Source organism: Nyctibius grandis, chromosome 2 (genome assembly GCF_013368605.1).
Source record: "Nyctibius grandis isolate bNycGra1 chromosome 2, bNycGra1.pri, whole genome shotgun sequence".
Classification (NCBI taxonomy): Eukaryota; Metazoa; Chordata; class Aves; order Nyctibiiformes; family Nyctibiidae; genus Nyctibius; species Nyctibius grandis.
This window is the reverse complement of record NC_090659.1, coordinates 70,387,809-70,401,685: the sequence shown is the minus strand read 5'-3', so window position 1 is coordinate 70,401,685 and position 13,877 is coordinate 70,387,809.

The following is a 13,877-nucleotide window of genomic DNA, read 5'->3' as shown; positions in this document are numbered from 1 at the left end:
TTATCTGTAACAAAAAGAGAAGGAACTAATGGGCCAGATGTTTCTAAAGTGTTTATCAATAAAATGTTCTTGAATGTCCCTGAAGCTATTAAATAAAGAAATCAAATGCTAGACTAAATAAAGTATTTTCAGATCATATTGCAATTCTAATACTTGAACTGAAAAAACAAATGAAAATCTTCATAGTAATTTTATAAGGAAAGCTAAGACATTACCAGGTTGTATAACGTGTAAGTACTATGCCATTTCGTTTTGCTATATGTTATGAAAATAAGATGCTACATCATGTTTTAGCTATTTTAAATGGTTTGTTAACCAACTCCACTATTTATGAAGGTTAGAACAGTTATTAATTATACATGATATCTTATGTATATTAATAAATATGCATGTGACTATATATATGCATTCAAATGAGCTGATGGGGAAAGGATATATCTACATTTTGAATAAAAAAAATGCAATTTTAGATGGATGTGAAGAAACCGATCCAAATTCCCAACTAATTTCACATAGTTAACCAAATCTTACTAAACACTAAAAGTGCAGAACATCCTATATTCCTGTCAAGCACAGATTTCTCCAGAGGTCATAATAAACCTGGTGGTGGTGTGCAGATGGGAGGTGTCTATTAGAATATAAACAAACCTATTTCACTTTTTAAATAATCAAAATTCAAAGAATATATGTGAAACTGGGAGGAACTAGCATGTATTTATAAACAAATCTCCCACTGTCGTTAAAAACACGTTGTTGCTACCATGCAGTTCAGCAGTTTTCTGCTTTTCAGTAAACTCTGTGTGGTCCCTAAAGTTTATTTCGGATTGCTCTCAGTCCTGGCTGCTTGATGCTGTGGGAAAAATCAGTGAGTAATATAAAAGGGGCCTGAGGTAATGGTCAAGGGCAATGTGTGCATAAAGTTCTAACCACACCGCCCAAGTTGCAGAAGGCAGAGGCAGTGACTGGGCGGATGAAGAACCACCCACTGTAGGAGAAGATCAGGTTCGAGATCATCTAAGGAACCTGAAGGTGCACAAGTCCATGGGACCTGATGAGGTGCATCCATGTGCCCTGAGGGAACTGGCGGATGAAGTTGCTAAGCTGCTATCCATCATCTTTCAGAAGCTGTGGTAATCCAGTAAAGTTCCCACTGACTAGAAAAGAGGAGAAATAAGCCCCATTTTCAATAAGAGAAAAAAGGAAGACCCAGGGAGCTACAGGTCAGTCAGTCTCACCTCTGTGCCTGGCAAGATCTTGGAGCAGATCCTTCTGGAAACTATACTGAGGCAAACAGAAATCAAGGAGGTGATTGGTGACAGCCAACATGGCTTCACTAAGGGCAAATTATGCCTGACAATTTAGTGGTGTTCTATGACAGTGTTACAGTGTTGGTGGATAGAGGGAGACTGACTGATGTCATCTACCTGGACTTGTGAAAAGCATTTGACACTGCTCTACACTACATCCTTGTCTCTAAATTGGAGAGAAATGGACTTAATGGATGGACCACTCAGTGGATAAGGACTTGGCTAGATGGTCGCACTCAAAGAGTTATGGTCAACGGCTCGATGTCCAAGTGGACATCAGTGACAAGTGGCATTCCTCAGGGGTCGGTATTGGGACTGGTCCTGTTTAACATCTTTGTCGGCAACATGGACAGTGGGGTTGAGTGCACCCTCAGCAATTTTGCCAATGACATGAAGCTGTGTGGTGTGGTCGACATGCTGGAGGGAAGGGATGCCATCCAGAGGGACCTTGACAAGATTGAGACCTGGGCCTGTGCAAACCGCATGCAGTTCAACAAGGCCAAGTGCAAGGTCCTGCACGTTTGTCGGAGCAATCCCAAACACAAATACAGGCTGGGGGGAGAATGGATTGAGAGCAGCCCTGAGGAGAAGGACTTGGGGGTGGTGGTTGATGAGAAGCTCAACGTGAGCCGGCAATGTGTGCTTGCAGCCCAAAAGGCCAATTGTATCCTGGGCTGCATCAAAAGAAGTGTGGCCAGCAGGTTGATGAAGATGATTCTCCCCCTCTACTCTGCTCTCATGAGACCCCACCAAGAGTACTGCATCCAGCTCTGGGGGCCCAAACATAAGAAGTACACGGAGCTGTTGGAGCAAGTCCAGAGGAGGGCCACGAAGATGATGAGAGATGAAGGACCTCTCCTGTGAAGACAGGCTGAGAGAGTTGGGGCTCTTCAGCCTGGAGAAGAGAAGGCTCTGGGGAGACCTTCTAGCAGCCTTCCAGTACCTGAAGGGGGCTTACAGGAAAGCTGGAGAGGGACTTTTTACAAGGGCGTGTAGTGATAGGATGAGAGGTAATGGTTTTAATCTGAAAGAGGGTAGATTTAGATTAGATTTTAGGAAGAAATTCTTTAGCGGGAGGGTGGTGAGACACTGGAAGACGTTTCCCAGCGAAGTTGTGGCTGCCCCCTCCCTGGCAGTGTTCAAGACTAGGTTGGATGGGGCTTTGAGCAATGTGGTCTAGTGGAAAGGTGTCCCTGCTTGTGGCAAGGGCGTTGGAACTAGATGATCTTTAATGTCCCCTCCAACCCCAACCACCCTATGATTCTAATTAGGCTCAGGGAAGGTTGAAAGGAGCAACTGACCACAGCTGATGCAGAGAAGGCTGAACTTATCTTGACACAAATGGGACTGGAGGGTGACCTTCGGTCTGCCTAAAGAGCTGTAGCAATTGCGTAGATCAGTTGGCTAGATCAGTTGAGCAAATCAGCCAGTTATATTGGCTGAGTGAATCAAGCAGCTGTGTAACTACTTTTTTCTCAGTTAATCAAAAAAAGTGAAAATGTCTTCCTGAGTCAGCCAGACCAACATGTGAGGGGGAGGTGTATATGTGAGCAGTCCAACATAGAATGCGAGAACTGAACAGCCAGCAAAAGGAACTTTCAGGTGAGCGATGGGCTTGAGCTAGTTTGAACCCATGCCTTCCTTCCTGGCAAATGGGGACGCCCAGTGCTCTGACAATGGCCGTATTATACAGACAGTCAGTGAGTATCAAGTTTGCATTGTGGTACAACTATATATGGCCATTGCTGTACTCTGCTAAGTGTAGTTTGTTGCATTGCTGCATTTCTCTGCTAAATCAAAATCTCATGTAACTTCCAAGAGCTTCAAATAAGCAGATTTTGTATTATGCATTAAACACTCCACATGTGGAACGTCTGAAAGAACCTGGTCAGAGTGTACCAGACCGTGACATTCTGGCTTTTCTCCACAGTCTTTCTCTGTCTTTCCCTTCCTACAAACTATAAGTTTCTAGCATATATTGTGCCTCTCATGCATGCAACTTCTCTTTAACACAGCAACAAACAAAATATGCAGTCTGTTACAGACTGCGTGAGATAATATGCCTCCTTTTAGAACTTTCTTTTTCAAATCTACTATGTTGTAACTAGCCTGTCTGAGGTGGATTAAGATATAGCCAATATAAATTCCAATCAATTTGAATTTCCATAAACTTCAGAAGAAAAGTGTCAGCCTATACAGAACCTTTGATTACAACTGATTGAAAATGTGGTTGGAATGTATTCCATTATCTTTCCAAAAGTAAAAGCAAAAATGATAATTGCAAATTTCTTCAATACATAGCTAATTTCTTAAGCAGAAGGCTGAACTTTTAAATTTAATAATTCTCATCTCTTACTATGTTCTTTGCAAGAAATAAAATAATTAATTTTAAGGGTAAGATCTATATTTTTCAGTAATGATGAGAAGACAGTGAACCTTCTGTTCATCAGGAAAACAATAAGTATATAAAATTAAGTCAGCAGTAATTATATCTTTTGAAATTATACAAAAAATTGAATAATTTCTTTTATACTAAGACTGTAGCAAGCTTGTTAGGGGGGAGTGGTGGAAAAAGTGAGAAAAGAGCTGTCTCATTTAAGCACATTGCACAAAATGTGACTAAGGTGCTTTCTTGCCATGTTGATGTAAGAAGACAAGTGTCTTATTTCACAGCAATTTATCTTATCTTACATCTTGTTAGGAGTGAAGATGGACTTAATCTCACTTAACTTTAGCTATATAGAGCTTGAATATCTCACATAAACTAATCATATAATCTCCTTTTATAATCAGTGGCAACAGTCACACCACAAGGTGAGTTGTTCTCCCAGCTTCTTTCATTCCCCTGCCACTGTTAACTAACTGTGACTAACTGAAATGCCATGGCTAAATTCCAGAAAAATAGAATTGGAAGAGATGATTCCAGTCCTCAGAAAAAACCCTCCGCATCTGTGTGTTCACCAATGTTGAAATTATGTTATGGCCTCAAAACTACATACAGCTCTGATATCAGATTTTCTATGGATTCTCAGTAACATTAAGGTTAAAAATTATTATAGATCTAGTTAATGATGATACAAACATTGAAGCATTAGGAAAGACAATAGGTCAAACGTGCTGCAAAGCATGAGAGATTAATGCTTCTAGATGAAGGTTGTTTCACTGCCTGTGGTTATCACTAGCAGCCATATAGACTTCTGAAGAGACTGAAGTAGGATTCATTGAGCAATCCAGATTATCAGAAAAGCAGTAAGGTACCTTCCTAGAGGCATCCTTGGTTAATTAGTATTTGTATATGTAGAAGAGGAGCTATTATGAAACTACCCTCACAATTTTGACCACCTGCAATTTTGTACATGTAAATGTTTAATTATAGACATTGAAAAATGCAGCATCTTACTTCCGAGGACATTTTAATGGTTTAAATCCTTCACAAACCATTCATATTTAAGACTGCACCTTTAAACCATAACACTTTACTACTTAAACAGTCTAAGAATAAAATTAATAAAAAGATAACAATTAAAGATGATAAAGTTCTGTTAAAAACTCTTCAATGTAAAAATCCTTGCACTATCATGGCTTATGGGACAATGTGATGTCATTTGACATCCCCTTTTGTTTTTGACTTTGGAAGTCAAGAGTCTGTCTGTTTTCACTGTAAATGTCAAAGATCTAATGATTATTTTCTGGGTGCTATGTATATGCATTAAGTACCATTCCATATCTTCTCAAATCGGTTTTGATTCATTTTCCCGAGATACAGATGTCGATATGAATAATTTTGCCTTCTACAGTCAAACCTCTTTATAGTTCATTACATATTAGGCATATGTAATATTACTGGAATATCACATTTGCAAATGCAAGGTATAATTAAATTTGAAAAAATACTTTCAAATAAAAAAAGTTAGAAAAGACATTACAAAACTTCAATAAACTAGTCATTTTAGTACTCTATCCCTCTACATAAGAGGAATTCTTGAAGCCTGTTATATAAAGAAAACTTGAACAAATGTGAAACATGCATGTGCATAATATGGCAAAATTTCTTTCTGACTTCAATAAGAGAACAGTTTACCCCTTGAAATGTAAATATTAATAATCTTTATAATACATATTCTTCATTGTGCAGCTGTGTTAAATTGCATACAAGACCCAAGATCTGGAAATCTGAGGAAATGAGTAGGCCAAAAAAATATATTATTGAGTTTGTGTGCAAAGAAAACAAACAGAAAAGCAAGTCAATCATGAATAACAAAAACAAATTAATATTTTGAAATTCTTTAACACTACAGATGAAAATCACATGTCTTAAAGTTTGCTGGCCTTCATTGGCAATATGGGGTAACAATCTGAATGAATGATAGGATGAATTTCTTATGATGCACAAATGGATTGTTATGTGCAAAGCCTCATAATCTAATTTCAGGAGTGAATTACAAATCAAATGTAGTCACTCTGTCTATTATGCCTCCTAAATAACTCTTCAATCCCTTGGTCAATTACAGCTAAAGTAGTAGAACTTGAAAAGACAAAAGGTTTAATGAAATCAGTGGCCAATATAAAACAGTTACAAATGAATGTCACTTGAAAACAAGCTAATATTTTTCTGCAAAAATGAGCAAGCCACAGCATGTGCTGCTATAGGTCATAGAAACAGATAAAAGATATATGAGGAAAAAAAATATTTCATAACAAAAGGGAAGGGACACTGAATACAGAAGAAAAAAATAGGAAGTATGTAGCAAAGGTTCCATAAGAAATCAGGTTTTATCACTGCTATTATTCAAGTTTTACCAGTCCCACTATTCACAGAATAACTTGCTTATATGATAATGAAATAACAGCATCTTTGTGTATATGAGCTCGTCTTTTTTCTTTTCTTGGATTAAACTATATTTGCTTTTTCTTATATGGGTCTCTGTATGTCTGATATCTAATATTTTTAAGTGTCCTTTTCTTTCTCAGATAAGGGGGAAAAAACAAAAGGTACTTTAATTTCTTTCCATTTTCTCTCATTTTGCTTGTTCACAAGTTTTGCTTGGCACAAAGTAATATCGTTATCTCTAATATCTTTATTTTTTTCTTTTGTAATTTTAGTTTTGCTGAAATTCCAGATTGCATATTCTTCTTTGTATAAGATAATATTAAGACGTATTCAGAAACAGTCTTGTTCACCCCTTGTCACTGTGAGGGAAGGAACATCAAAAACCATGCCACTGTTAAGCTTGATTTATGAAGTGGGACAAATGGGAGACATTCTCTGTCAGAAAAACTGCATAAGCACTGTCGTACACGCACGTGTGCACACATGCCTAACACATTCCAGTTAATTGACACCTGCCTCAGAAACCACATCAGTAAGTCAGCACAGCCCAGTCTGGAGAAACATAACATCCACGCCCTCCAGTGTCCATGTCAGGATCTGGGCAGGGCTTGGCACTGACTCCCCCCAAGACCTCCGCTTCTATAAATCTTGGACACCTGTGTGACAATGTTCCCCCAGTCTCTATGACTGCGTGAGTTCATATCCAGGTATTGGCACAGGCTGTCAGTCAAATCAGTTCACAGTGATACCATGGCATATCTTTCTTTTTAAGTAAGGTCCTGATGCTTCCAGGACAAGTCTTTAGTGAAGATGCTATAGTTCAATGAAAATGCTACAGCGATAGCTCAGTGACTGAGGAATTAATGATGTAGCTCTAGAAACTATTTTGTCTTTCCAAACTGATGTCAAGATTAACACAGGTTTTCTCACTGTTTTGCACCAAGCCATTAGGCTCACATACATTGCTTTGACGAAGGTTCATTTTCACATTATTCTTTTAGTCATACCTTTGGTAGAGCTTTTGCAGAACTACATATAAACATAGCTATATTTGTTTTAAGATTCTGCAGAAAGCATGTACATTTTATACTTTAATCATGGATACATTGACATCTTGTGGCAAGCGAATACAGGCAATCTTTACACCATTATATTAGGACTCGAATATTTCACGGAACATATGTTTATAGAGGTTTTTTTTTTATTATTCAGATCATATTGTCACTTGTCTTAGAGAAGAACTATAGAAACATAGCTTTTGATGGATGGTATTTTTTTGCTTTTCCTTCTACCATACTGAAGTTCAGATACTTCACATTGATACAAATGCTGACATTTGTAAAAAGCAGAAAAAATGAAAACTACAAAGAATTCTTTCTTCTTACAGGATAGAAATCTTCCAGAAATTATGATATGTCCTCACAGATATTATCGAGAAAACAAAATAAATTTTTAAACAAATTTTTAGTTTTCTATAGATATTTTTAATTTTTATGCATAAGGATGGAAATAATGAGCTAAGAAAAACACCCAAAAATAATTCCCCCAGAACAGTTGTCTATTTGACCAGAATAAATACTTCATTAAGACAATATCTAAATTGAATAGTTCTTTAACAAAAGAAATTAAAAAAAAACCAACATATAACTTGATTATTCAGGACAGAAGGAATGGGACTGAGCTCACGTAAAATCAGAGATCTGTATCTGAGCTAACCTCTCTGGGCAGGATTCAATTGCCTTAACAAAAATACCTAATGTCTTTTTTTATGCTCTGCAATATTTTTCCTGTCTTCCATCATGACTTCAGCTGAACTCATCTTTCAGAGTCGAACTTGCCACCCTCATGAAAGCATTTCAGGTGCCCTAAGCATCTATACTGGCAACAGACTCCAAAGCTTAAGAAGCATCCCAACCCCTTTTTACTTTGATAGCCTCTAGAAAATAACGTACATTTTAGAGAGATAATTCTTCTGATCTATATTAGATGTCTGCTTGAGGAGGATAGGAATCGGTCACTAGGAGTGCCTATTTCTCTCCACTGATTATAAGTCTAGACAGCTACCCCACAGATAAATGTTTATGTTAGAGGTCACTCAGGTAGGATTCAATCTGATGTCAAGATTCTTAGATTTAGGTATCTATGTGCAAATTAAGCCTCTAAACTCCTGTTATAGTTAACGGAGATTTAAGCAAGATAATAATTCAATTTATTATCTACTAAGGGAGTCTTTTGTTTGACTGAACATAAGTGTCTAGTGCCTTTTGCCTGACTTCCAGCTATCAGTCCAGCTCTCTTCTGTGACTTGTGCTATATGAAATTGCTCCATGAAAATGTCTTAGGCTCTCATATAAATCTAGACATCCATACTAAGACGAATGAGTTGAGTCAAAGTCAATTTTTGGAGTTCTTTCTTCAACTATACTGTGTGATGGTATCTACCCAGATGGTATTGTTCTCTGTTTTACTGTGAAAATAAGTAAGTTCTGTTAGGGTGTTTACCCAGAGAGAAGGAAACTGGGGTATGAATTTCTTACCCATAGAGGAAGAAGGCTGTTCTCTGTTATCTGACAATCCAAATCACTAGTTTCTTTCTGGTTTTCCTTCTCAACTTGAATCTAGAACTCCTCTGTGAACATTATCCCAAAGGGAAGACTGACATTAATGGGAAGAAAAGACTGTGGCCTGATCCAGGCACCTCTGTTGCCTTGTGCTTTGGAACATTGTCCTGGCAAGGTTGATGAGGATGTTCACATGAAGAGGAAATGTAAGCATACTAGAGAGCAGCACCTGGCTTTAAAATAAAACATTTTTTCCTTCACTTTATGCTACCTATTGAAAAAATTAAACTAGTGGTAGAAGGAATTTATAATGTTTCTGACTATTTTCCTCCTAGCATTCTAGTGGCCATGATCCAGAGAGGAAAAACAATGTCTTAAAAAATGTACAGGTTGATTATCACAGTAGAAGAACTTAATTGTAATGAAATGGCAATGGTCTCCCTAGTTACTGACACCAGGACAAATGATTCCCCCAAGTTCTGGTACTCAGACCTACACCCACTGCCCTCTCCACGTGAACACCGCCATCTCTGTCCCCCTACATCTCTCCTGTAGCTGGCCCAGACCTGTGATCTCCCATGTAGCTGACTCTAACACCCCTGGGCTAGATACTAGACCTCTTATCCTACTCACCAGTTACTTTCCAGATGCTCTGACTTGAAGCTTGCTAGTGAATTACTCATACATACATGCATATACATAGGACTCACGTTCCTGAGGGAAACATATACACAGCCTGGTCTATGCAGTTGTTGGTACCCAGACCTACAGGTCCTTGTGACCCACAGCCTCTCCTCCAGCTGCTGGCAATGAGACTTACATAAATATGTGTAAAGAATATAAAGCTCCATCACCCAGGAAAATAATTGGAAATGGGATCTAATTAAAAGACAGCACAGTCTGCTGGAGAAAGAAGCTACTTAGTTGTTCCAAGGAGAAAAAAGTTTTCAAAATTTGATTTCTGCTGGGACAGGACACCTGAAAATCTTAAAAATTAATTCCTTAAATACTCATGCCCTAAAAGAAAAAATACTTTTTATAGTAATCTTTTTACTAGAGTCATAAACATTCAAGCTCTTTCCCAGGCTACAGCATGTCATATTGATGTGACTAAGGAACAGGTTATCAAAAGTTGATACAAGTCCCTCTGAAGTCGATGAAAAATCTTTCATCGACTTCAGTGTATTTTGGATCAATGTTTAATTAAATCAGTTATCTTTTCTGGCTGAAAATAAGTTTGATTATCCGAGGAATTTAAAATTTGAACTGATATGGGGTTTAAAAGGTTTTGATTATAACTGAAAAATAAAAGGATAATGAAACTTTTCCTCAGACCAAGTAACTTATCAGGATCTTATTTAATTTGGATATTGGGCTTTGACATGGCTCTCCCAAAACTTATTCCCAAATGACTGAATGATTTATTTGTTAATCCTGCCATTGAAATATCATTGTTCTAAGACTATCATAGCCATTTTCTTTTTTTCTGCATCAAATATATTAACAAAATGTCACCAATAATGATTATAAATATCAACAGGAGCAACACAAAGCAAACATTCAGGAATATCAGTGAGGTACTATACCACAAAATTATTTGTATTTTATTCTCTAATTAATAAATCTACCACGCTTCACAAAGACGTTCAAAAGAAGTACAAAAAAATCAATTGTAATAGTTTATAATCTATCTTAACACTTTCAGCAAGAACTGTCCTGTGCGTTTCTTCTTCTTCAGCTCTTCTTCATCCAGAAAATACAATTCGAAATAGTGTATCTGAATCAATCAAAAAGCAGCTGCAAAATTGCGAAGAAGAAGAAGAAAAGCAGAAGTGGAATAATGGTATAATAGAATCATAGAACCATAGAATTGTTTGGGTTGGAAGGGACCTTAAAGATCATCTAGTTCCAACCCCCTTGCCACAAGCAGGGACATCTGCCACTAGACCATGTTGCTCAAAGCCTCATCCAACCTAGTCTTGAACACTGCCAGGGAGGGGGCAGCCACAACTTCGCTGGGAAACCTCTTCCAGTGTCTCACCACCCTCCCGCTAAAGAATTTCTTCCTAAAATCTAATCTAAGTCTACCCTCTTTCAGATTAAAACCATTACCTCTCATCCTATCACTACACGCCCTTGTAAAAAGTCCCTCTCCAGCTTTCCTGTATGCCCCCTTCAGGTACTGGAAGGCTGCTAGAAGGTCTTCCCGGAGCCTTCTCTTCTCCAAGATGAAGAGCCCCAACTCTTTCAGCCTGTCTTCACGGGAGAGGTGCTCCAGCTCTCTCATCATCTTCGTGGCCCTCCTCTGGACTTGCTCCAACAGCTCCGTGTACTTCTTATGTTTGGGCCCCCAGAGCTGGATGCAGTACTCTTGGTGGGGTCTCATGAGAGCAGAGTAGAGGGGTAGAATCACCTTCTCAGCCTGCTGGCTACACTTCTTTTAATGCAGCCCAAGATATGGTTGGATTTCTGGGCTGCCAACACACATAGAATATTGTGTCGAGAAAAGAAAAGAAAAAAAGAAAAAAGAAAAAAAAGAAAAAAAAAGAAAAAGAAAAAGAAAAAGAAGAAAAAAAGGAAAAGGAAAGCAAAAGCAAAAGCAAAAGCAAAAGCAAAAGCAATGAAAAGAAAAAGCAATGAAAAAGAAAAAGAGAAGAGACGAGAAGGGAAGGGAAGGGAAGGGAAGGGAAGGGAAGAGAAGAGAAGAGAAGAGAAGAGAAGAGAAGAGAAGAAAGAAAAGAAAAGAAAAGAAAAGAAAAGAAAAGAAAAGAAAAGAAAAGAAAAGAAAAGAAAAGAAAAGAAAAGAAAAGAAAAGAAAAGAAAAGAAAAGAAAAGAAAGAAGAAAAGAGAAGAAAAGAGAAGAAAAGAGAAGAAAAGAGAAGAAAAGAGAAGAAAAGAGAAGAAAAGAGAAGAAAAGAGAAGAGAAGAAAAGAGAAGAAAAGAAAAGAGAAGAAAAGAGAAGAAAAGAGAAGAAAAGAGAAGAAAAGAGAAGAAAAGAGAAGAAAAGAGAAGAAAAGAGAAGAAAAGAGAAGAAAAGAGAAGAAAAGAGAAGAGAAGAGAAGAAAAGAAAAGAAAAGAAAAGAAAAGAAAAGAAAAGAAAAGAAAAGAAAAGAAAAGAAAAGAAAAGAAAAGAAAAGAAAAGAAAAGAAAAGAAAAGAAAAGAAAAGAAAAGAAAAGAAAAGAAAAGAAAAGGAAAAGGAAAGAAAAAGAAAAAATTTCCTCCATGTGAGTTTTCAGACAAACGTTGAGTATTCAGAAATGAGAAATGTATTAACTTGAGAACTGATGAAAATCAATTAATATTTAAAAGATAAAATCAGAGCAAGAATTCTACATCTTGCAAGAGTCCAATGAGTAAACAATTAATATTATCAACTCTGCCCTATTAACCCATTAAAACTTACTTTGCTGTACTGTTTATAAATAGATCAGCAATCTCAGTTAGTGATTCTCTGAGTGATTTTTTTTTTTCATTTTCAGTAATTGAATTTCAACTTTAATGAAAGTATTTCTGATTTCAGCAGCAGAAAAATCATGAGCTTTGATATCAAGAATATTTTATCTTTCCTTTTTTAATCTGAGAAAAAAGAAGTCCAAACATCTAAAATGTATCTTCCTCTTATGACTATGAGTTGTAGTTGTGTTTTATGTCTGATCCCCTGGAAGATTATCCAGGTGTATATGACACCATAAAAACCATGCTTTGACCAATATAGCTGTAGTTTTTACTTCCTTTTCTTAAGCATACACGAAAAAGAAATCCAGAATTCGCTTCTGCCACCTCCCAAGTAAAAAATATATATGTTTTATCTTCAAAAGAATTTCATGTCAACTTAGTTTTAGCAATATTACATGTGATGAAGGCTAAGAATGAGCAATGGTAATCTAAAGCCTTCTTGCAGAAATGTGTTATTACTGAGCTGTGACAAGGAACCTGAAGCTGTTAAAAGCCTATTCTTTGGTCTGCTAAAGTCTTTATTTAATCATTGTTTTGAAAAATAATTTGTGAGTGTTTCAAAAGCCAAGTGTAGTTATTACAAGAATTTTATTAATCAAGTACCTCTAAATCAGGAGTTATTTCTTTCGTCTAACCAGTGAAAAGAGATTTAAAAGTAGATGTTACCCCTTCTTTAACCCTCTCCTTACTTTAACAATTGCATGGAATAACATCCCTGTTACTCTAAAACTGGGAAAGGACCACTAAGGACATTTTTTAAATGGTATTATTCTCAGATTTCACCTAAATTTATGTTCATTTTTCTGTTTGTCGGAGATGTGGTTTGCTTATTATTGTATAATCTGCCATTTAACCTTTTCTCCCTGGGAATGAAGATTGGTCTCTAAATCCTTGGGAAATAAAGACATTAATAATGAATCAGCATAAATGAATAAGAAAATAACAAGCTCATTCCACTGTCACACAATAGAACAATTATTATCTGTAATTGCTGTTTTAGATTCTGTCTGGAACTTTTCACGGAATTTCCTTAAAACTGTCTTTAATTATTTTCTTCCTTAATCTTTCAGAGCAGTTGAATCTCTTTGGTATTAATGCTATCCATGGAAATGTCCAAATTTATCTCTGTAACTGTATGAGTTCTGTGCTTATTACTTCTTTAATTAAGCAGACAGATTAAAAAATAATCTGAAATTCATTTTAAAATCTTCTCAATATTTTCCATCTTCCTTTGATACATTTTTCTAAATAATGGCATAATCTAAGTAAAAAATCTGAATTCAAAACAAATAACACAAGAGAGTTAACATATTAAGAGTTTGGTATTAAAGTCTATGTGCTATTTAAATTTCAAAAGGTTCTCAGATATGTTAAAGGAAAAGACAGCCACATACATGGAAAGCTAAATAATATTTTTTCTCTCATGTTGCTGCAAAAACCCAAGCAGTAAAATCTTGGTCCAGATGAAAGTATTTACCAAAGAAGAATGACATTGTCTTTTATCTCAGGAAAAAAAGCTCAAAGATAATCCAATTTTTCCTATTAGTGATGATAATGTAGCAGGAGTCATGAACATGGTTAGAGGATTCTCATTATAAATGAATCTGCAATAGGCAGTGAAGTGTTAAAACTTTTAGATATTCTTTTTAAGGAAGGCGAGGTTAAAAAACATGTCAAGTGTGCTTGAATCAAAAGTGATAGTAGATCAAACTTAACTGACA